Here is a 24,749-nt window from a genome sequence, read left to right on the forward strand (position 1 = left end):
GCAGAGTAGCCCTCTATGTTAACCCCTTCGCTGTCCAGCTGTCGGCTTGATTTGTTTTTCATAAAAATGCTACAAATCTTAATCAAATAAAGTCTTCAAATGAATGTTGGACTAAACGTTGTTTCTTTACAGGCTAAAATGTCAGGAAAACATTGAATTTATTTATGTTGTATAACTCAAAGATTTTATGATTTGGTTCCAAGAACTTTTTAGCAGGCCCACATCATGATGACACCTGCAATGGGAACTTTTCTGGTTGATCATCATAATTTAATCCTGTAACCCTTCCGCTATCCTTACCTTGTTTACATTAAAACTGGGGTCATCTGGACCCCATAAGACAGTGCGCTGAACTTTTTTTTATCATTGATTTTTGAGTTTCACTAATGTCCATGGCAGACATAAAAACCTGTCCACCTTTGTCCACATTTGTCATGGAAGGAATCACACATCAATATGTGGGTCATCTGGACCCCAAAGAGAGCTGAAAACACCAGAGATGTCCCCAGCAACATAAAATAAGCTGCGAGCCTTGATGTATCATCGATCATTTATGCGATCAGTGTAAAATTAGCTGATCCAGAATTGGATTTTCATATCGACTTAACGTGAGAAATGTGTTTCATTACAATGTAAAGTGTTACATAATGGCTCGAAGCCGACAGAATCAGCTGATTCACAGTACGCTGATTGTTGCATATGAATGCAGAGCTGCTTTTCTTCCGAATCCACTAGAAATATGTTAATTTCGTAAACAGTTGAGGAGTTAGAGTAGTCCTAAGACTGTAAACAACAGAGCTAACGCTCCGGTATTAAAGGGTTAAAATGTCTTGAATCTATTTCATTTAATTATACAGTATCTCTCATACATTTTATGATTTTGTTCCTAGAACTGTTTAGCCCACATCATGATTACCCCTCTACCATCTCTTAAACACAATAGAATTAGCATTGGGATATTTATTTTTTAGTTCCGTTTCAATGGATCAAAAGCGTGTTGGTAACTGCTTCTACTTAAAAATTGTGATTCTGCTTTCTCCAGCTCACCTCCCACTGAAGACAAAGCTTGGCTATTCCTCCAACGTGTTTTCAGTGAAATTTGGCTTCAGCTCTCTTATTTCAGTGACCAAAATACATCGACACTCTGGTCACAGAGCGCTCTTCCATTTCCCTCATCCTCTGCTCCCCTCTGTCATCCCGGCTATGTGGAAGACGGTTTATCCATCATGCACGCATTCACACACAGATCCACATGCACACGGTCTGTCTCGCCCACAAAAATGTCATTCCAGGGATAGCTTGATCCATCACAGTTGCAGCTACGCATTCAGACACGTAAAGACAGAGACACTCACACATGGAGCACATGCCAGGTATGCATACATGTCCACATGCAGACATCCGTCTTTGCCAGCATTCATGTCATTCCAGCAGCTTTACCCATCACTCACACTCTTTACTTTTAGACGCAGACGTACAAGCAGGTAGCGCCCGTATTACTTGGTAATTGTACCATGTGTTGGCATGGGGTTATGAGTCCTGAATGACTGTCAGGTTTGTCACAGGCTCACAAGATTCATTTTCAGGCCAACGCAGTTCATTATGTGTCAAGTGAACTCGTGTCAACTCTATGGAGTGATGGGACACCAAAGCAGGAAGAACAATGAGCTGAGGGATCCCATTTATTTACTACTATTACTAGGTATATTTGTCCTTAAATTCACCAATTTGTTGCTCTGTCGGCCTCACAGTTTTTTAAGGCACACTTCAATGTATGCTCTATTTTGAACAGAACTATGAGGAGCATTAAGCAAGACAAAGACTCCAAGATAAGTCAGTAAGACTTTATTGCGTTCAGAGTAATCTTGTTTGTAGCATGTAATAAATACAGACTAATACACATTTTATTGTGAGTATGTTAACTCCCAGTGTTGTTAGCAACTACAAATTTAACAATTCAATCAAGCCATGATTCGATTCACAGTTTTGAAATCACAATTTTTATTTTCTGTATTTTTTTCAACACAATGATTTTAAGGTATTTCAAGGCCAAGTCTGTTTTCTTTTTGCCCCTTACATCAAACTGTCTGTTTTCCTACTAACAGGAAGGATTCAATGCAAATAAACAATTATACATAATTCTGGAATAATCACAAATGTGGTGCTCCATGTGACGGACCGCTCCGCTCCCACGCTCGCTCAGCACACTTTTTATTAGCCTTTTAAAGTACACATTATAGTGCTGAAAATATGGCAGCAAAATGTGTTGATTTAGGGTCGATGTTATAATTTTTTATTAAAAAAAAAATCCTTTCAAAGAGAACTTTTAATGTTTTTACGCCAAAATGATGAACATTGGTATCATGAGGAGTCAGACGGAGAAAGCCACAGAGACGAGTTTAACCAGACTCCAGAGTGGATCCAGTTTGGCACCAACCCCGTGTAACTGATACAGTTAATTCAACTCAATCTGACACCATTACTATATTTGACTAAAAGCATGTAGAAAAATACCCACTATCCCACAATCTGTGGAATAAAAAGGCAGTAAGATGTGCGTGAAGTGAAGAGGTCATTGAACATTTGGAAATTAGGACAGCTGTAAATTTGGCCCCAGATCTTCGTAATCCAATCTTCCTTGCTCACTTGGTGGGTAGATTCATGAAGACGTCTCCCTTCAGTATATTCCATATCTAATACACCTTCTCAGCTGAGTAATTGCAGCAAACCCAAGAGGAGAGTTGAGCTGTTTTCTTCTTCTTCCCAATCCTTGCTACTTCATTTGAAACCACTGAGGCGTTTAGAGGGGGAATCTGTCGCCGGGCAGACAGAAGGAGGAGGTCGCACGGCCTGCTGCCTTCTGAAGGATTGATTTTACGCACCTACACAGTTCCCATGAGACTGTTCACCCACTCTTCAAACACACACACGCTTGTTTTATTTTTCATTTTCTGCAATTTTCTGTGGCTCTGCAGTTCCCGAGGTTAAACTCGGAGAGAAGGCAACAAGCCCTAATGCAGCGATGTTAGCAAAAAAAAAAAAAAAACGGGGAAAAAAATGAGTCCAACGGTGTCATTTACCATGTAAATACAGCAGATGAGGGGTGCAGAGGCAGATGTGCTGTTTAAACAACTGTGAAAGAAATGCAACTTTGTGTGTGACAGAAAATTCAGCCTTTCAGTTTGGCTTCATGTCGAGCTGTTTGGATTGACTGTCTAAAGTGATGCCCCCACTGTAGTCAATCACAATTTGTTTGTATAATTTTCAAGAATACGTTATCGAGAAGAAAGGCACCCACTGAGAATATTGATGTAAGGCCGGTGGTTTATCCAACACTTTAGCAGAGCCCCGAGTCTGCGTGAAAAATGGGTTTTCATGCTACCGGAAAATTATTATTACCACAGCTCCTCTTCAGTTTGATAGAGTACTTTTATGTCTAGTTTTTTCTCTCGCTTCATTAGACATTTCGCAGTAAAAAGACACAGAAAAATGCAGGAAATAAGGGTTGTGAGATGTAGGAAACCTGTAAGAATTTATAAAGGTTCACATCTTATATCCTTAAATTCCTTTTGGGGGGAATTAGAACTAAAGACGCACTCCAATCATGTCTTGATCTATTTTAAAGTCGTTCCCAGTGGTCTTTTAATTATGATTATGCCATTTTTTGCCATAATAATTTTTTTTTTTAAAAAACCTGTCGACATAGTTTGTGCAGAGCAGCAGTAGATGATTGGAAATATGCCTCTGGAGCAACTCCATCCCCACTTCCCATTACTAATCTGTTTATATTTTCACCTATTAGCTTACAGTTCCTCAGTGCAACAAAAATACTGGAGTTTTGGGTCATATTCCAGGTCAGATAAGGAAAACGAAGACGTTCATGGATCTATTTTCGGCACGTTGACGCATCAGAATTTTCTGCGTTAAAAATAAGCTCCTTTTCACACGACCATTTTCTCCCTGCTCCTGATTCACAATGATTTGAATGAAGAAATACTTTTTCCCTGGAACACTTAAACTGTTTTGGACATTTGTGTAATTTACATGTCAGTCTGCCTCTTAGTTACAGTGTCAGCTGAGCATTTGCTAGTTTGGTTATCCCTAAAGTTTAATGTTTATTGTCTGAACTATCCTTCCAGTGAGCCCAGTTTACATACAAAACTGGCTGCTTGAACAATGAAGCCTCGTTTCCACTGAGCGGTCCGGTCCAGTATTTTGAGCATTTCATTGTGCAATGGACCCATTAAACAGTACTGAACCGTGCCTCTTGGGGTTGGAGGTTCAAAGAGAAATAGAACGGAGCGGTTGGGGTGGAGCCGCTGTAACTACCTGTTGATTGACAGAAAATGATTTAATCAAAATATTATCTTACAATTACAACATTAGAAAGCGCCACCATAGCACTAACCTAGCATTTCTGTTTTCCTCTTAACGGCTGTATCTTCTTTCATATTAACATTAAGTGTCTGATCTACACGATGTACAAAAAGTAAAGCAGTAAAAAGACGAGCTGCTGGATGACCTCTGTGGTTGTTGGTTTTCTAGTGTCGCACTGAAACGACACGCTAGCGGTCTACACCACAAATGCTCAGTGAAAACAAATCGCTCAGAGGAAGTGCAGCTTTACTGAGAGGAAACGCTCGGCAAAATCAAACTGGACCGTACCTGATGGAATAATCTTATCATCTATACACCATTTACTTAAGTTTATCTTTTCTTATCAACTATGCTACTTTATCATTTGAGACATTTACTGTGTGAAGTGTTCTGTTCTGTGTGACTCACTGTTTGCAGAAGTCCAGACAGCGTGCAGAGGGCTGCAGGGCTCTGCGGCTCTCCAACCACAAGATATCAAATAAGGACAACACCTTGAACAAGAACATCCACTGAGGAGGAACTGATCCTGACTAAGCAGAACAGATGTGTTTAACGTTGATGATTTTCTTACGAGTGCTTATCTGTTATCAAGAACATGATTGTGCAGCTAGGGCATAACCGCTGTATAAATGTTGAGACGACAGAGCGTGCATCAGAACGCTTCGGAGCGGTGTAACTGTGCACGTCTCTGATCGTTCTCCTCGCGAGTGATTAAAGGAACTGACTTTGACTTCCTCCTCTCTTGTGTTATTATGATGTTTTAGGTCGAGAGAACCTGACAGTACCGTACCACTCCTTACTGGACCGGACCGCTCAGTGGAAATGAGGCTGTAGAATTATTTAATTATTATGCTAACAGAATAAGCAAGTATCTGAAAATAGTGATCTCTTCCTCAAAAATCTAATATTTCTAACTGTGTTTTCATAATTTTTGTTTCTGTAGTTTTACAAAGTAGTTTTACAATTAACCCTCAGATGTAAGAAGGTAACCGTCTTCTCCTCCTTGATAATTAAAACAGAATCTGTTGTCCGTTTTACAGATTTATTTGTGCCCACATTAGCAAAGCAAAATCTACAACCATCTGTACCACGTTTACCTCAAAAAGACCTGCAGAACTTTCTGAAGCAATGGGAAACTCAAAACGTATGGTGTTCCACCCTAACATTCTCCACATAAATCAGATAATAGAGTAAAAACATGTGGACTGGGATTTCCCGATGATCTAGTTTACAAAGTCAATTTGCAAGATATCGGATTACTCCCAGTTATCTGATTTTTGTGGGCATGTTAAGGGGCATGTGAATTTCACCTACCCGTGTGCTGCTGTTTCTCGTGCTCAAACATGAGATATGTGTGAGCTATGTGGTCACATGGTTCATTAGTTTGCATTAGGTCCACATTATAAAAAGCAACTTTTTGGCTAACCAAATGTCAGGCGTCTTGGAGGGTTACATTTTTACAATCCCCAAACTTTCATAAGGTGTGCATAAGCATTGACTAGCAATCTCATTATTGAGAGTTCATTTTGATGTCAGATATAAAATAAAAGAGGTTAAAAATCTTCACTTATGGTGCAGTAGCCAGAGATATTAATCTAGCCACCAAATTAAAAATAAAATTGGAAGCAGACAAAGTTTTTTTTTTCACTTGGTTGCAGAGTTGGGGCAGTTTTTCCCTTAAAGAACCACGTCAATAAACAGTGATTTTGGTGTTTTTAAGATGTTCTGGTGGCATTTTTCTGATGATGGAGCACATGTAAAAAGAAGAATAAGCCTAAAGCTTTGTTTCTGATGAACGTCAGTTAAGCTGCACTTCCTCTGAGCGGTTTGTTTTCACGGCGCATGTGTGATGTAGACCGCTAGCGTGTCGTTTCAGTGCAACGACTAGAAAAGCAACAACAATGGAGCTCATCCAGCACCTCGTCTTTTTCTTGCTTTACTTTTTTCACATCGTGTAGAACAGAAACTTAATGTTAATATGAAAGAAGATACAGCCGTTAAGAAGAAAACAGAAATGTCAGATTAGCACTATGTTGGCGTTTTCTAATGTCGTCATCGCTTTCTGCCAATCAATGGGTGGCAACAGTGGCTCCACCCCAACCACCGTCCTTTTCCATTTTTTTCTAAACTTTACTTTTTGTACATCCTGTATAACACAAATTTAGTTTGAACAAACATTGCGGATGGGTAAGAAGAATACCGCTGTAAAGAGGAAAACGGAAACGCTAGCTTAGCGCTTTACTGGTGCTTTTTTAATGTTGTCACTTTCTGCCAATCAACAGATGGCTACAGCAGCTCCGCCCCAACCGTCCTGTTCTATTGTTCTATGGACCTCCAACCGCCAAGAAATCAGGAACAGATGCCAAAATGCTGTTTGAAAAAGATTGTATTTGTAAAGCAGAAAATACTGAGCGTGCCACAAGCTCCGTGCTCCGCTCTGATGCATCCTGTGGACAATTAGACCCATGCACGTCTTCGTATTCCTGGTCAAAGCTGGCATCTGTCTCAAAGCTGTATGGCTGGATAGCTCCAGTATTAATCACCATTTTTGTTGCACCAGTAATGTTAGGTCGGGAGTGTGAGGGGCTGTTAACTTGCAGGAGGGCATGTAAACAGAGAGCTCTCAGCAACAAGGAGGGGAAGGAGGGTTAGGATTGCTTCATGTCAAAAGTCCTGTCCACAAATAAGCAAACAACATCCTAATCAGAACTGAAAGACCACTGGGAACACTTCGAAAACAAATCAAAATATGTTGGAAATGGGACTATAAGTAAGTGATGTCTCCATGTTTTTTTCCAGGGATTACTATATTCTATGATTACCTGGATCAAGTGCATTGTGGCAACAAAAAAAATACAGTTTGACACGTTACCGAGTTTTTCTATCTATCCTGATCTTCTGTTTCTGACCATGGTCTTTCTCTGATTGTCTACTGCCAGTCCTGACCCTCACCTGGACTCTGACCACTCCAGTCACTTCTTTGATGCTCCCATCCTCATGATTGACCTCTTAATGTCGGACCCTGGTTTAGCTTTGTAGACTTTTAGCTGTGCTCAGTTCCTGTCTGAAGTAATAAGCCTGCTGCCCATGGAACCAGCTGCTTGTCTGTTTGTGACAGGAACACGCAGGGCAGTCACAACCAACATCACGAGTTTGCCTCTAGGCTTCAATTCATTGACCTTCTTTTTGGCCGTCATTATCAGGAAACTACAAAGCTTGATAATGTCCCAATGCTCAGCTCTTTGCTGGCCCTACAAGCCTCTCTTTGTACCTGGTGGGCTCGTTTGTCATTTCTGATGGTCCATTTTGAAAAAAGTCAGGGTTCAGTGATGTCACATCCTGTCACAGTGGTAACAAACACTAGCTTGATAAATTGTCTTAACCACATGCTTCCTTGGATTTAGTCATTGTTCCAAAACATGATTGCCATTATAACTTGATCTTTACTTAAAATATATATTTGTTTTTCTTTATAGTACAGTTGATATCTCATTATTTAATGGGTTATTGGGTTTCCAAAACAACTGCATTTGTACATGATTCATATTTCCAAAATACAGACCTCATTGCAGAATGTCTATGTAGCTATCTTGAGCTGTAAATACAGACACAAACATGTGTTCTTGACTCTGATAGAAGTCCCAGAAACACAAGTCTTCTACCTTACAGTCAAATACCCTGTTATTATGAAAAGTGAGTGACCTAACACCAAGACGCAGGAACCAATCCAAGGAATCCTGCATGCCAAACAGGCACTGCTGCTTCTTAGTTTTGTCTGTCATTAAAATCCAGCCGTTAAACAGTAGCAGGAATGTGATGCAGTTTTTCCTTTTTTCCCTGGAACACTTAAACACCTTGTTTGTGGGCTGTAAACCCTTAATTCCGGGTCGGTGTGGTGCCAGTGCTTCACACTTTTAGTTTTCTGGAGTCAACACTCTCTGTGCCAGAATCCCACGACTGAAGGACAGAAATACTTGCAATAAAACAAACATATATGAACATAGATGTAAATCGATGGGGGGATAGATCCAAAATAAAGATTAATTTCTGTACAATTATATCAGAGAATATCAGTGGATGTAAATCACTCGTTTTTGCAAAAACAATTTCACATAAAGGGATTGAGATTGAAGCTACGATTAAGTTTTTGTCTTTGAAGCCAGTTCCGTCTGAAATAAAGATAAATACAGCTTTGCTGATAGTTTCATCTTACAATTTTCAGACCTCATTTCACATCAAGATAGTCTGTTGCGTCACATCTTGATCTAAAGTCGCTGTTTCTTCTGTAGAAGCTACGAATCAATCGGTTTACTGGCATAACATTAAAACAAGCCAATGCCAACTTTAACTCTGGCTGAAGACTAAACGTCTCCATAACCTTTTCACCTCAAAAATGGAGAGAAAAACGTTTCTATGTTCCATCTTCATGATTGAGCAATAAAAGCTCCCAATACAATTAGTTGTTTCTGTTACTGAAACTGTTGGTATAATTTCCTCTGGACTGTGAGCCAGCATAAGAACCGTCCCATTTCCTCCTTGGTGGAGGCTACATGAGGGTCACGGATATGCACTGGGCCGATAGCCTCTGACGTCACACATTCGATTTAGAAAATGATCCCTGAAGTGGGCGGGGTCAAAGACTGGAGTTTACTCTCTAATTCAACAATGTTGTGAAACTGGGAAACAGGCAAAACAAAGTAAAGTCTGACCCCGGATTTACACTGGTCCATCTGCGGTGCATCTCTGGAATCCGTCTTATGACCATTGGTTAGTTTGCATCGTCTCCGTTGAGTCTCTGGTTCATCCCCCTCCCCCCTGGCTACCAGAAGAGTGGTTTGTCCTGCCACGCTCATGTCAAGTAGTTCGTCCTGCTTTCTTTGCTCATCCAAAACATGGTGTCTTTTTTGAACATGTTCTTGCTAAACCTAATTTTTTTCATGATATATTTTCTTTATCGCAAGTTATTCAAGTTATAAATTAGCCAATCAAATGCCTCAATAAGAGCATGTGATGCCCGCCGCCCCCACCTCAAGCATTTGAAGTGTTTGCTTAACAGATTATCAGACCAATTACGGTAGCCGTGGTGCAGAGGTAGGGCAGTCAACTCCTGATCGGACGATTGTGGGTTCGAATCCCGCCTTGCCCGCCCATGTGTCAAAGTGTCCTTGGGCAAGACATCTAACCCTGAATTGCCTCTGGTTGGAGGTTAGCGCCAGTGTTCGGCAGCGGAGCCACCATCGGTGTGTGTGAATGTGTGTGTGAATGAATGAATTGGTCTGTGACTGTGAAGTGCTTTAGGCCCTTGAAGGAGGGTAGAAACCGCTACCTATACAAGTATACAGCATTTACTAACATTGTCTGGTCTCAAAATGTCCAAATCGGTAGATAACCGTACCCTAGAAAAAAATGGCGACTGAACTGACTTTATTTTGTTGGAACCCAAGCTAACAGCCTTGTTTTTTTCCATCTCTTTTTATGCCAATGGCCAGGCCCCATGTCCTCTCCTTCCTAACTGAGTCCTAGTGAAATGTAAGTTTTGTTCAATAAATAATGTTATATTTTTGTACAACCGAAATTGATGTCAGTGTTGTCTGCAGTGTTATGTGGATCAATATTAACGCATGTTCAGGTCACTTTAAAGATCAAATTAAAACTTTATAAAGGCTTATTATGAAAGTACAATAGAAGTTTTAATATTGAAACCAGGACCTGTTTTCGGTTCTTTGACTTTTTGCCGTGACATTCATACAACAACAGACGAGAAATAGAACTGGCAGAAGTGGCAGAAGCAATGTAAACATTATGACTGATTAAGGAAAGTTCTATTTATCTGTGTCAACACAACGGAGACACACCACAAACTGACCAGCGGAAATCAGTCCATCAGGTGGATGATTTCAAGCATCTGGTCAACAGTCAAATAATGGAGAGTGCAGAATGGAAGTGAAGAAGTAAGTGCAGGCAAGTTGGAATGGGTGGAGAAAAGTGTCAGGTGTGATGTGTGACAGAAGAGTTTCAGCTCAGATGAAAGGAAAGGTGTACAAGACTGTGGTGAGACCAGCCATGTTGTTCGGCCTAGAGACTGCAGGAAAAGACAGGAATTAGGGCTGGAGGTAGCAGAGATGAAGATGCTGAGGTTCTCTTTGGGAGGATGGGTAGGATCGGAATGAGTCTTTTTTATCAGGACTATCTCTCTGTACCTTACAATAGCGCATGCTTCCTCCATCATCAGCTCAGTGCAAGAGGGTATCGCTATCCAAACTTTTCAGTTTCATCCATGATAAACACCTGCTCTAGAGGATAATTATCCTCCACGATTATCAGGATATTTTTGGGCTGCTTCTGAGTCAGTGGATGCCATTTCTCCATGCAGGCACGCTGTGAGCGCACGCCTGTGTGTGTAGCGGACAGACTGGCGTGCTCTTCAACTGCACTGCCCTCCTGGGAAATTCCTGCAGTCTTGCTGTACCTTCGGAAGCAAAAGTTTCCTATAAGCATCTTGACCTGTCGGAGGTTTTGTGATGAACTGGACGCGAAAAACCAGGGGAACACTATACATTGATCTGTATATTTGTGTCTTAGTGTCAGTTTGGTTTGTTTGTGTGTTGTGCATTGTTTGCGTGATTGTCATCTCTACAGTCTGTTTAGATTCAAAAATATGATCGTATTTGTCAATTTTTTTCCTTTTGTGAAAATATATTTTAAAAATCAACCTGATTTTCTCGTGTGTCTTGGAGTAACATCCCGCCAATATTGACGGAGATTACTCACGGCAGACCAGAAGCCGAAACGATCGTTACACTACGCGAGCTGCCCGGGGAGGACTGCGGTGCTTCACATCTGGTGTGAACTAAACCATAGGTTAACAAGGGCGCCGAATAGAAGCAGCCTCAGTTCCACGCCACTTCTGGTGTAAACCCGGCCTTATAGGGAGGAAGTTGATTTGCTGTGGCGACCCCTGAAGGGTAAAACCTAAAGGACAGAAGAAGATTCTAGAATTATTCGTGGTAATAAACAGTATTTTTGCCAAATGATATACAAATCTTCCATTTTTTTTTTTTTTTTTTTTTTTTTGCTTTTGTCTTTCTAAGCTCTGCAGAGTTAATATTTCTGTCCCGTTTTATTACCTCCAGGATGAATCCTTGTTGTGTTTTCAATGTCACAGTAAGACAGTTACTCCTGAAGACGATCTCTACTGTTAAGCATTTTCTGTGGATGAAGGCTCTCCCTGACCATTGTTCTCTGGAGTTCCAGAGCCTTACAAATTTTTGTGATTTTGATCTTTGTTTTCATCAAGGCCATCAGTACTCTATCCCGAAAACTTCTGGCTCAAAGGCTGTTTGTCAGAAATACACCTGATCCACAGTGAGCGATGAGAGGATGCTACTGAGGAAGCTCCTCTCTTCTACTCGTTTTCTTTTCTTCCTGCTCTTGGTAAAGATTTGCTTTTCCTTACTTGCTGCCAAATCTTGATGTGGGCATGTGAGAAAAACCTTCACAGTCAAAATGACACAAACAGCAGCTTATCTTGCAAAAGTCTGACACACTGCTGCATGGAGACTTTGTAAAGTACATGTTCAAGAAAAAAAAAAGTTTTGAAGGCTTTTTGGCAGACTAAATGGCTTGTTTTGACGTTTTTATTTTTTATTTTTACCAGTTTGCGCGGGGAAGGGAAGTCATGAGGGGGTGTGGGTGAAACTGAGCACACATTCTGCAGACTCTGTCACTTGGGGCTCGGGCTTGTCTCATCACAGCTGTTCCACGCCCACATGCGGACATGGAGCAAGGAATATAAAGTATTCAAGCCTGTTCAAGAGAACTTTGGCAAACTTCTCAGCCATGTGCTGCTGAAAGCCACGAGGAGCATCTGCGTCTCGGAGCTTTTCACAATTTCATTAATTTGCAATTAGATCATGTCTGATGGAAATGCATGAATGATGGATGGAGGCTGATTTGAACAGTAGTTTCAGTAACACTGTCATTTCATCAAGTTAGTTAAGGTGATGCAATTAACTGGCAAATGAAATGAAAATATAAAACAGATCTATAAAGAGGGGATTTGTAAAATGATCAGATTGTTGTGATTGTGGTGTTTTTGTATTGTTGTCGTCTTTATATTCCAGGCTGACAAAATGATGAAAGAATCCACGCTTCTTAATTCTGTAAAGCTAACTACATCAAAGAGTTGACAGAAAAGTAATGTTTGTCGGAATTGAGATGTTTATAAACCCCTTGATGAAATCCACAAAGAAACAATTGCAATACAGTTTAAGATGTATATCAGTTATGATCCATTTGGAGATTCAGTTTTTGTTTTTTAATGTTTGTTGAGTGTTTAGGAAAAAAGCCCCGTATTTACCCATTGTCTCATATTTGATCCACATATTTTTATTAACTTTTTTTTAATCAACATTTTGTGCAAATCAAACATACCATGCAGGAATTATAAAAATAGATACAAAAATCACAACCAGAATCTGAAAATCAGAATTTTTTTTTTAAATTTGCCTTGCACGTCATTTTCTACTAAGTTGTCACCTTCGTCAAGGTCTCTTGATGGCAAAGGCAAAACAATTTTAATTTCTTTAAGCGTGGCAGGAATATTGGGCTACATAACCAAGGCCTCTCACTACTTACCATCGCTGCAGAGGCTGGACAAAGTTAAACTGTTGTTTGGAGTTTTTACAAATATTCTGACAGTTTGGGAACAAAAAAGCAGAGTGGACCCCCCCCCAAAAAAATGTAGTTGCGCCAAAGTATCCAACAGGCTGTATGTCAAGACACAGGACGGTCCTTGACCTGAATTACGACCATCACCAACATGGAACAATCAAAGGTGGAAGGAAGTTTTCTTCTGTGTTGAGGAAAAAGGGAGCCTTGACGGTCCTGATGGCAACCAATGTCCATCCAAGAGATCCCACCTGAAATGTTTGCCATGTGGCTCAGTGGAGGGGGCGCCATCATGGCCTGGGATGCTTTTCCCTTCACAAGTAGTGTGGAGGTTCAGGTTGTAAAAGGGCTTCGAACCGCAACTGTCTATGTACAGATGATGCAGGGGGCTTCCCTCATGACTAGGGTTGGGCACCGAAGTTCGGTTCCAAGTAGGAAGTGTTATGATTTGCGCGCTTCTACCGAAACCGAAAGATGCGGCTGCAAACGGTGCCGGATTTCGGTTCCAAAGTTCATTGAAGTTTCATTTGTCTGTGGACATGTCAATCACTTGTACTCCCTTCTGATTCTTTACGATTCAGCCTATCTATTTACTTTCTTGTGTTCGTGGGCGGGCTCATATAAAACCGCAGAGATGGTCGGCTTCCGCAACGTCGGTGGGCGGGACTTTCGCTGTGAATAGTGGAGTTTCCGCAATTTTTAAACAACGCTGGAGCCCCATCCCAAAATGAAACAATGAATCGTTTCCTCCTTGTTGGGCTGCTAATAGCAGAAAGCTCGGCTCGGCTCCGCCCACCACCACAGCGGGTCGTCATCATCTGCTGCGCTTTGCAGCCGTGTGATTGACATTTATCTTCCGCCTTATTTTATTGAAATAAAATATTGCTTTTGTCCAAAAACAACTGCAAATAAATGCCACATTCCTGATTTAATTTAATAAAATGTCAGGCTAAAATTTCAAGGACGTTTAAGTTTATTTAAGACGGAGTTTTATATTATGCTTTATATTACGTGCGCACAGCTGCACGGCAGGAGGGAGTCTGCGCTTGTTTGAAGCCGTTCTGCTTTGGATTTAGGAAGATAAAGGCATTATTTTTTATTACTGAAGTACCGCAATAAGCACCGAAAGGGAACCGAAACCGAAACAAAAGAACCGCGGTAGCACCGGAACCGCATCAGATCCCATCGGTGCCCAACCCTACTCATGACTGAGAACCTTCGTCTATGTGGTGATGACTGGGTTTTTCAACAGCCTGACAAATGACTTTTTTAAAGGAGAATAACCTCAAATCCAATTGAGAACATTTGGGTATGGATGGTAAGGGAGGTTTACATAAATTGAATTTTGCCCTAGACAGAGGATGCCCTTCATTTAGCAATCCTCTCCACTTCGCCCAAACTTGTCAAAAGCATTTTAGAAACACTCACATCAATTACGCCTAAACAAGTTTTTGAGGTGAACAACAAGTATGGTGAAGACACTGATTACTGAGCGTCTTGGACCCATTGAGTTCTGTTTTGAGGACGTAACAGGGTTTTTTGATCAGCTGAAGAAAGCCCCGTTACATTGGGGCAAAAAAGTATTTTAGTCAGCCACCAATTGTGCACATTTTCCCAATTGAAAAGATGGGAGAGGCCTGCCATTTTCATCATGAATACACATCAACTATGAGACAAAATGAGGAAGAAGATCCAGAGAATCATATTGTCTGATTTTTAAAGAATTTATTTGTAAATTATGGTGGAAAGTAAGTATTTGGTCACCAACCAGTGAATGACCTGAGAAGAGCTGGGACCAAAGTAACAAAGGCTACCATCAGTAACACAAAATGCCACCAGACATGTCCCATGCTAAAGCCAGAACATGTGCAGACCGTCTAAAGTTTACTAGAGAACATCTGGATGATCCAGAAGAGGATTGGGAGAATGTCCTATGGTCAGATTTTAACTGCATAGAAAATCTTTGGAGGGAGTGGAAAGTTGTCCAGCGACAGCCTCAAAACATCACTGCTCTAGAGGAGATCTGCATGGAGGGATGGACCAAAACACCAGTAACAGTTTGTGAAACACTTGCGAAAAGAAAACATTTGACTGTTGTCATTGTCAACAATGGGTACATAGCAAAATATTGAATTGAACATTTCTTATTGAGCAAATAATTATTTCCACCAGAATTTGCAAATCAATTCTTTGAAAATCAATGTGATTTTCTGGATTTCTTTTTCTTGTTTTCTCTCATAGTTGAGGTATAGCTATGATGAAAATGACAGGTCTCTCTCATCTTTTCAAGTGGGAGAACTTGCACAACTGGTGGCTGAGTAAATACTTTTTTGTCCCACTGTAAATTGTTGTTTTAATTCAATTGGCTCTTCAAAATGGTTGGCCTCTTATTCCAATCTCTTCTTACTACATTTTAATGCTACTTATAGCCATTTTTTAAAATTTCCTAACTGTTTATTGAATAATTTAATCAGAACTGTTTCCATCGTACTTTTAAACAAAATTTAGATCATACCAATGACATTGGGGTCTCAAACATGTATCAAATATTATACAGGTGGTTATACAGAGTTAATATATTTGCAGCAATAAAGTATAAACTTTCCAAGGTAAAAACTGACGCCTTTTTCCAACTACAAGCAACATTTTGTCTCTGAGGCACCGGTTTTAAAAGGCTTTTGGAAGACCGAGTAGCCTCGTGTTTGACTGTCAAAACCACAATAGCTGCTCTTGATTTGTGATTTTGTCAAACGGTACAGCTGGCTAAGTGGGCACCCAATTTTCATTTTATCCTCAGAGACTCTTTACACAGGCTCTCCATTATCAACCCAAAGTACTGAGTCAGTAAGTACCACCAATCAGCTGGAATTGTGCCCGTCATGCACTCTGTGACCCACAGAGCTGCCTCCTTTGTGGGGAAAAATGGGGGTCAGTTATAGTTTAAAAGTGAGATCCTGCACTCTTCCTCCTGTATGAACATTTACTTTGCAGAAAGTCTACAAAAGAATGGGAATTTCTCAACATGTCCGGGAAAATCAGACTAATATCTTCAGCATTAATGCAGCTGACAATGGTTAATCTACACATGACAATTTAAAGCAGATTACCAAGTATGAACTTTGACTTTTTGGATTGTATACAAGGATAAATCTTTATGTTTCCTTGATATTTTACAAAATCATTTTGAATGCTGCTTATTTGGACAGCTTTTCAATGTAAAATGATGTTACTATTAGCTGTTATTTCACTAATCTTAGTTTCAATTTCAAAGATGCTAAATTAGTCAAATTAATTGAAGTCAGTAGAATGAGAGGAAGAGCAAATAAAATGAAGATGAAACAGGCTGCAGGGCTGCTAATGCTAACGCTAGCGCTAGCATTAGCTTTGGCTATGAGACTTGGAGCTGCAGAAGACCTTTAAAAGTTACCTAAATATTTGTGCTCACGAAATCCTTGTAAACAGAGAAAAAGTCAGACATTTCGTTATACAATACATGAAAGTCAAACTTCTTCCTGTTGTAATGTTTTCTACTGCGGTCAGTGAGCTGCTTTTAGATCAGCCGAGGTTCTAACATCACTCCTCTTTGATGTTGATCATAACTGTGTCTGATCTAGAGGAAAATAAAGGTAAAAAATGATCAAATTAATTAGAAGCTCTTTTCAAAACTGTGTATGTAATGTTATAAAATTTGTCTAGAGATTTTTTTTTTTTATTTGGTCGCTCTTATTTTGAAAGCTTAAACTACAAGTCTCAATAGCTGCTCTGAACATCTTCACCGAACCAAACCATTCCTGTTTTTACTATTATCCCCTAAAATATCCTGTAAAACAACAAGTACATTTATACTGGGAAGAGATTAAAATCTGTGCAGACATGCAGAGATGTGCGTCTTTGCTGAAGGTTAATGTTAGAATGAAGTTCTGTCAGCTTTTGTGCTGATCGCACTTAAAATACATGTAAATAACATCAGCCAAAATAGAAACCATTAGAATAAAATCTACTCCAATGAAAGGATGATATTTTCAATAAAACACCCAATATTGGAGGATATCAAACATTTGTATTTTGATTTGAGAACAATCAGAGAGGAAATAAAAATATAGTTCAGCAGGACTTAATAAAATAACAAAACAACTAACAAAATAACAAAATAAATGTTTTACTTTTTTCCTTTGAAGTTGGTAAGATTACTTTTTATTATTTATGTAAATTGTGTCAAACAGCGTTTAGTTCTTTGCTTTACCGGTCTAAATCCATGAACTGGAAGTAACGTATCCCGCTGACGGCCCAGTCACCATTTTGTGTGACGTCACCGTGAAAAGTGTCTATTGGCTTCATTTCGCTGTAGCCACAGGTAAGTCATTTTCTGTGGGTGATGTCACACCCGCTCTCTCCAGTTCTTTATATATAATCAATAGTTGGTGATTTTTTTTTCTTCCAGTGTCTACTTTCTGACATCGCTACCTTGAGTTTAAATACTCTCATGAAACAGCAGCAATGTCTTGTCACAGGTTTAAAAATGAGCTTAGTTCATTGATTTTGCTGGGATGACAGGATTTTGAATTTAAGATCATCCTAGATAAATTTAGAATTTATGTAAATATGCAACAGAAAGACATTAAAGACAAATTATTTCTTTATTTTTTAGGTTTGAATGGGAACAAAGTAGGTCATAACTCCTTTTCCCTGAAGTTCATAAGATCTGCCTCAAACTTCCCACCTTCCCTATTTCAAATGGTTGGGATTCCGATTTTCCCCTTAAAACATCTCTGAGCATATGTTCAGGAAACATTTCTTCCATTATAGGAAATAGTGAGGTCGGTCGGATGTGGAAAAGCCTTCGTTCACTGTTGACTTTTCAATATTTAACCAAGAATAATGGCATGTCTGTGCAGACAGCATTTCAGGCATGTTTTTCCATCATTCATTTTATGTGTCTGCTGAAATAAATACACCCCAACATTAATCAACCCAAATGTTTGTACAGGTGGTGCAGTAGTTCTCTTGCTACTTTACTGCCTTTTTGTGTAGAACTACAATGACTTTAACCTGTACTGTGCAGTTTACGTCAAAAGAATACTGAAACATGCAATTTTTCTCAAGTGTGCTGAGTTTTTATTGAAGACTTTCACCCTGAGTTTGGAAAAAAGGGTGTTGAATCGCAGTGAGGTTACTGGGCTTTGTATATGGCAAATTAGATAAAATCCTTAATTTGCAGAACTTTTAAAAATATATTTCTGATAAAAGTTTGACATTTTCAATCATAATCTTCAGTTAGAGGCTGTAGGATGTACACATTTTAAAGCAGTAGTTTTTCCATTCAAAAAGAAATTCGTCAATAATCAGTGATTTTAATTTATTTTATTTTTTTATGCAAGAGCAACTCTAAAATCTGAACAATTAATAGCTACATATTTACTAAACTTAACATAAAATAAAAACACATTTGGCCTGTTACAGTTTATTTAGTTCGAATTAAAATTTTAACTTGAAAAAAATCCTCTTGTGAAAAAATAATTTATTTTTACTTTGGTATTTTGTTAAATGTGACTTTTCTGTGTCCTTTAATTCTCTTTTTATTTCTTTATTTTTGGTAATTACTTTATTATCCATGTCTGCATCCCCATCACTATAAAGTGGGGATCTAAGAGCTGAATTTAAGGGCCCGTTGGATAGAGTGGTCCGTGTGGACTTGGCAGTTTCGGGGCCCCAGGCACACATTAACACAAGGCCCTCTGCATGTAACTTCTTCAATCATCCACTTTTAGACCTCGTCAATGTCAAGAATTCAAATGTTTTGATATGAATTTAGAAAGTGAAATTACGTATGTAAATATCTAACTTGCTTTTGATGCAAAAAATAGCAGTAATAATAGTAGTAACATGAGCAGTAATATTTGGTATAACAGATCTTAAAACTCACGGTTCTGATTGTGTCTCGGTTTTAGGATCACGGTTCAGATCATTTTTTGGATCAGTAAAAAGTAAAAAAACAACAGTAAAAATTTATAAGATAAAATCCTAAATCTACTCTTTTGAAAAGTTACAAAACATATATTTGATCAAACATACAGTACTTCAAACCGTAAATGTAAACATGTATTAGATCAAAACATTTAATCATTGAGGCCTCTTTATAAAAACAAAATATCTTTGAACTTTGGACACAAACAAAAAATGAATCTTGTCGTTTCTAATGACATTTATATGTCTTGAGACCAAATCTACAAAAAGAGAGAAATCTATCTGCAGTAACCGCAAAAATGCATTTTTTTTCTTTTTTCTTCTTCCAACCCTAACCACTGACATGTAGATGAACAAGCTCGTTGACGTACTGTAACTTTTCAACTGTTTACGCAGATCGTGAATCATCTAATTCTGATGCAGAGAAAAGTGGCTTTGCAACTACATACAACAATGACAAAAATTGTATTTTGCTTTTCTGTACGACAGATTGAGATGATTTATGTTTATCGCGTAAGCACTTCACTACTGTGTACAAAATAATTGTGTGTTATACTTAAAAATCTGCTTTTAATAATGAATCTGTCGATTCAAGCACATAAATATTAGAATTTCACTGCACATATATGGTAGATTTTGTCATCTCAAAAGGAGCTCGCATGTCAAAAAAGGTTGAGCACCCCTGCAGTACAGTGTCAACAGTACAGTAGACCATTCCCTTTTATTTCTGGTCATTCAGTCAAATAATTTTTAAGTTTACCATTTTAAAGTTTTATGCTCTTCGACATCTCGTACATCTGGGTCCTACATCTGCACCGATATCTGACAAATATGATTATAATAAATGGGATCTTTAGCAGAATTCAGCTTCCACCACAATAGTCTAAAACATTCACCTCCAGTTGACTACCCTTTGTCAAACCTGCAGGTCTTGACGGAGGCTCTGTCCTTGGCAGAGCTGCAAAGCAACAGTAAAAGTCATGGACAGACAATAAAGTATTCTGAAAATATAAAAGCTCTAAAAGGTTCCTGGATGTTTATTGTACATCCCGACAAAATACACCAAAGGCTCAGAGCAGCCACACAGACTTTCAGTGAAGTCCACACATCCTCTGCAGGGTCTCCAGTGACCCGGCTGCCTTGTTTCGTTGACCATACATTCACACCAGGGAGGTTAAGTGGAGCTTTGAGGAAGAGTGCAGCTGTAATGAAAGACCGCACAGACCATAAGCCACCAATCTGAGGCCGGTTTTCCCCACAGGAAGCTCAGATAAGAGAAAGTGGAGAGAAGCTCCACCATGGCGGAATACGACTTGAGAGAAGAGCAGGAAGTTTTGGCTCATCTCTCTGGTGTGAGAAGAATTGTTCAGCTATTGTCTAGCTGACTGTTTTGGAGCCATGAGTGTGTGCTGCGATATAGCACGGTGAAATATGAAAATGCACAACGTATTACAGCGCTGAGGTAACGCAGAGCAATTTTTTTGTCATCTCCTGTACTGTTAAAGGCTTTTTCTTCCAGGCAACGTGATTGAAAAAAGGTCAGAGGGGTGAACAATTGTGTTCTATAGCACAGTCTGGTACAGAGTAACTGTGTGAGAAGACTCCAAACTGAATTCTGTGACTTTATTTGAATGCTACATCATATCTACAGAAAATGAGGGACATACTTGCTAAAGTACCAGACTGCTTTGGAAAAAGAATGTTACAAAGATGCTCATAGTTCTACTTCTAAAGACACTGAAGCCCGAATTGCCTCTGGTGGGAGGTTGGCACCAGTGTTCAGCAGCGGAGCCACCACCAGTGTGTGAATGGGTCTGTGACTGTGAAGCGCTTTGGGCCCTCGAAGGAGGGTAGAAAGCGCTATACAAGTATTCGCTTTACCATTTTTACCACGACTTTTTCATATTTTTAATCTCAGAGACTGTTTTATTTGAAGTATTAAGCTCCCTTTTTACAGCGGTCCCTCGCTAAATAGAGATCACCTTTGCATTCTCACTGTTTTCTGGATAGTTTTTTTGCCTGTTTTTTTAATTATCTCCTACAGTACATTGTTTTCTGCATCCTGATTGGCTGCAGACCACTGCCAATCAATTTCCTCCGTGTCGTGCCTCTTGTAGAAAATGCAGTCAATTTACCAAAATAAACCTTCAGTCGCGATCAGATCTATGTTTTCATTTTATACTACTGGACTTTACTTTGGATATTTCGATGAAGGTTTGAACTTTGAGAGTTTTGAACAATAGAGAAAATGGGAAAATGTTCATGTCTGTTAGAGAAAAGTTTATCAAGTGTGTAGTGAGGAGTTTTAAGCATCCATTTTATTTTACAAAGTTCTCGAGTAAGCAGACGTGTTTCTCTCCTCAACTGTTCGTCTTTTCAAAGTCATTTACAAGCAACTTTAATCACAAAGCTACTAGAAAACAGTAGTAATTCTGCAACAAGAAGAGTTGAACATGGCACCGAAGAAAAATCAAGAAGCTGACTTAACGGAGCTCAGAGCTGCTATAGCCGACATCTAGGCTACGCTAACTCCACTGCTCCAGTTGGAAGCTACGCTAACACCACTTTTGCAACTTGACTCTAAACTATCACCGCTGCTACCACTCGTGGAAGATTTCCGACAGGAAAAGGCACGTAATAAACAACGAGATAATCTGCAAGATCTCCTGGAGAGAAGGATGCATGACATGGATCAAGTAAGAATGAATAACGTCATTCTCACAGGACTTCAACTCAAACTCTGGGCCCGGCATGGTGCAACTAACATTAGCATGGGAGCTAACGGAGCTGTTGGAGATTCCACCTGTCCAGTTCTCTCTCTCTATATATATAGATATATGGTTATATATCTATATGTGGCAAAGTGGATTTGGGGGGGGGGTTTGGGTATAACCCAAAAGCAAACAACGCCATCCCGGAATGCAGGGTCCGGGGAACCCAAAGGGAAGTCCTGATAAAGGACACGTAGATTCTTTCCCAAGCAGCAAAGACATGGTTCCAGTTCAATAAATAGTTTTATTAAAAAAAATATAAAACCAATTAAAACAATCAAAGCTAAAAAAATAAAAACCCTACTGGGGGAAGGCTTACCGGCAGAGCGCTGGGCGTACGAGGGGAGAAAAAACAAAATGAAACAAAAATGGATTTCACCCCACAGTGAGTGCGCACACACACACGCGTGAAAGGGAATGGACCCACGCCAGGAAACACAACAAGCCTCCACCGTCGTCGGCCAACACGCTCTGCCAAGCACTTCCCTGAAAAGAAAAATAAAACCAGTAAGTAGGGCAACCATGCACACCTTCACACTCACACCTAAACAAAATTTAATAAAAGTTGTAAAATGAAAAGGCAAGGCAACCGTCCATAAAGTCCAGGGGTGTGCCAGAAGCCTGAAGCCGCTGAAGGGAGGGCGCGCCGGAGGCCTGAAGCCGCTGAAGGGAGGGCGCGCCGGAGGCCTGAAGCCGCTGAAGGGAGGCGGTGTCCAGGCAGGGCTTCAGTTTGGCCGCACAGCACAGGAGCAGAAACCAACAAAAAGATAAAAACAGGCAAAGCAGGCAAACCAGGCAAAGCAGCAGGGGCTCACGTCTGACCCTGTGGAGGACAGGCAGGGGATCAGAGCAGCACATTCACTTTAAAACACAGGGTGAAGGGCCATACACATACCGTCTATCCTGCCAAATCACATGCTCTGCGGGTGCGGTGGAGAGGGGACCCTGGTGCTACAGGTCCATCACCATGTTTCAGGTGCCCCACTGACTGGGCCTGGAACCTGTAGCACATTGCGGCGTCCCCTCGTCAGAGTGCAGTGTGCAAGCACAAAGCAACTCTGCCCTTTTATTGGCTCCACCACACCCCTTTGGCAATCCCCTGGATTGCCAACACCTGTGTAGCAGGTGCAGCTCATTTCGTCCTGCTACATCCATCCATCTTCTTGACCGCTTCTTCCCTTTCGTGGTCGTTGGGGTGCCGATGCCTAACCCGGCTACTGATGGGCGAAGGCAGGGTACACCCCCCGGACAGGTTGCCAGTCTGTCGCAGGGCCTCAATCACACTCATTCACTCTCACATTCACACCTAGGGGCAATTTAGAGTCACCAATTAACCTATGAAGCATGTTTTTGCATGGTGGGAGGAAGCCAGAGTCCCCGGTGAAAACCCACGCATGCACGGGGAGAACATGCAAACTCCACACAGAAAGGTCCCAGCCGGGAGTCGAACCGGGGCCTTCTCGCTGTGAGGCAAGAGCGCTAACCACTGCGCCACCGTGCAGCCCGTCCTGCTATATATATATATATATATATACATATATATATATATATATATATATATATATATAGTTCTCCCAAGGGTCCGAACGTTGTGCAATTTACTTATGATTTCTCTTCTTTATTATTCATTATTATTATTTTTGACATCTGCGACTCCAGAGTGACTAATAATCAGAGAAATATGGTACTTTGCAGATTCCATCTATTGTGTTATTTTATTTTTTTAGAGTATAACTCCTCAATAAATACGACACCACTGTTCTAGTGTGTCAACAGAAAGCCAAGACCCAAATGGATTCCTTTTTGTCAAACCAGCAGATTATTTCAACACTTTCCACGCTCCAACCACTTCAAGAAGTTGAGGTTATTTCCCATCATTTTTTCTTCAGAGCACGCCTGAAAACCATCCGAGTCTATGACCAACATCATGAAATGTTCAAAGCTTCCTTCCTAAGTGGCTCTGAGTCTTAATGATATTGATCAGCTGCAGCAATAGGCAATAAAAACATTCGTACAGTTTCCTTAATGGATATAATATTAGCTTTTTAACTCTTCGTGGTTCAGTTATCTTTTTTTTCTGTTGATGGCTCAAAATCTGTGACTTCTCTTGCAGTTTATTGGACACTAACTGCCCCCCTAATAATATTTGTCTCCATGTACTTTCAGACAAATCAAATCTTCCATCGTCTATTGATGCTGCGGATCCATCAGCCATCACTTTGAGAGCTAAAAAGCCTCAGTGGCTCTCAGAGATAGTCACGGCTGACCAGTCAGCAGAGACCAACTTTTCCTCCATCAAATGCGACTGACAAAAGCAGCTTATTCATGTCCAAATGCTGGATTATCCAGTTAATTCCTGTTGCTTTGGATGGAGATTCATTTCCCTGCAGACTGATAGAGCAAAGAATGAGCTCAGACCACAACCGAGAGGCACGTCTGCCTGAGCTTTGTGTTTGAGCAGCAAACTGCACAGCGGGAGACCCAATTTCCAGCCTGCAGGCAGAGAGGCTAATCTGCCAATTAGCTATTAAATGTGCTCATTAAAAGCAGCAAAGGCAAATGTCCTGGAATAATACAAGAAAACAAATACAAAAGATGTTTTTCTCATGCATTCTTTGAGGCAAGAGGAGCGAGTCAAGCAACATTACTACTGTCAGAGCAATCAGAGGGCTTTGAAGTAGCTGCTTGCAGTCAGCTCCGCTCACTGGTTCCTTTTTTTTTCCTGCAGCACTTGGCTCCTGTAGAGCTGCTTATTATACTTGAGTGGGTAGTTTGTTTCTAAGAATTTAACTAAGAGGACTCTGCTAAAACCACTGACTGTGGAAAAGCATCAGCGAGGCATTTTGCTCTGAAATTGTAGCTTTTTGTGTGTGTGTTTAATTGCTGAATTGGATGCCGCTCCGGTAAGCATGGGAGGGCTTATGATGTGTTGTAGGACACTATTGTGCCAGCGTCTAAACCCTTTGA

At 40.2% G+C, this 24,749-nt stretch overlaps 1 long non-coding RNA gene across 1 annotated transcript; it reads right to left on the minus strand.

The window, feature by feature from the left end:
• Positions 1–22,505: 22,505 nt before the first annotated feature.
• LOC118599884 lies at positions 22,506–23,009 on the minus strand. The gene is made up of 2 exons (XR_004949427.1): positions 22,678–23,009; positions 22,506–22,605 (listed from the first exon to the last, which is right to left on the minus strand). It is a non-coding gene; the product is annotated as an uncharacterized LOC118599884 (long non-coding RNA).
• Between the last annotated feature and the right edge of the window lie 1,740 nt (positions 23,010–24,749).

This window comes from Oryzias melastigma, linkage group LG17 (genome assembly GCF_002922805.2).
Source record: "Oryzias melastigma strain HK-1 linkage group LG17, ASM292280v2, whole genome shotgun sequence".
NCBI lineage: Eukaryota > Metazoa > Chordata > Actinopteri > Beloniformes > Adrianichthyidae > Oryzias > Oryzias melastigma.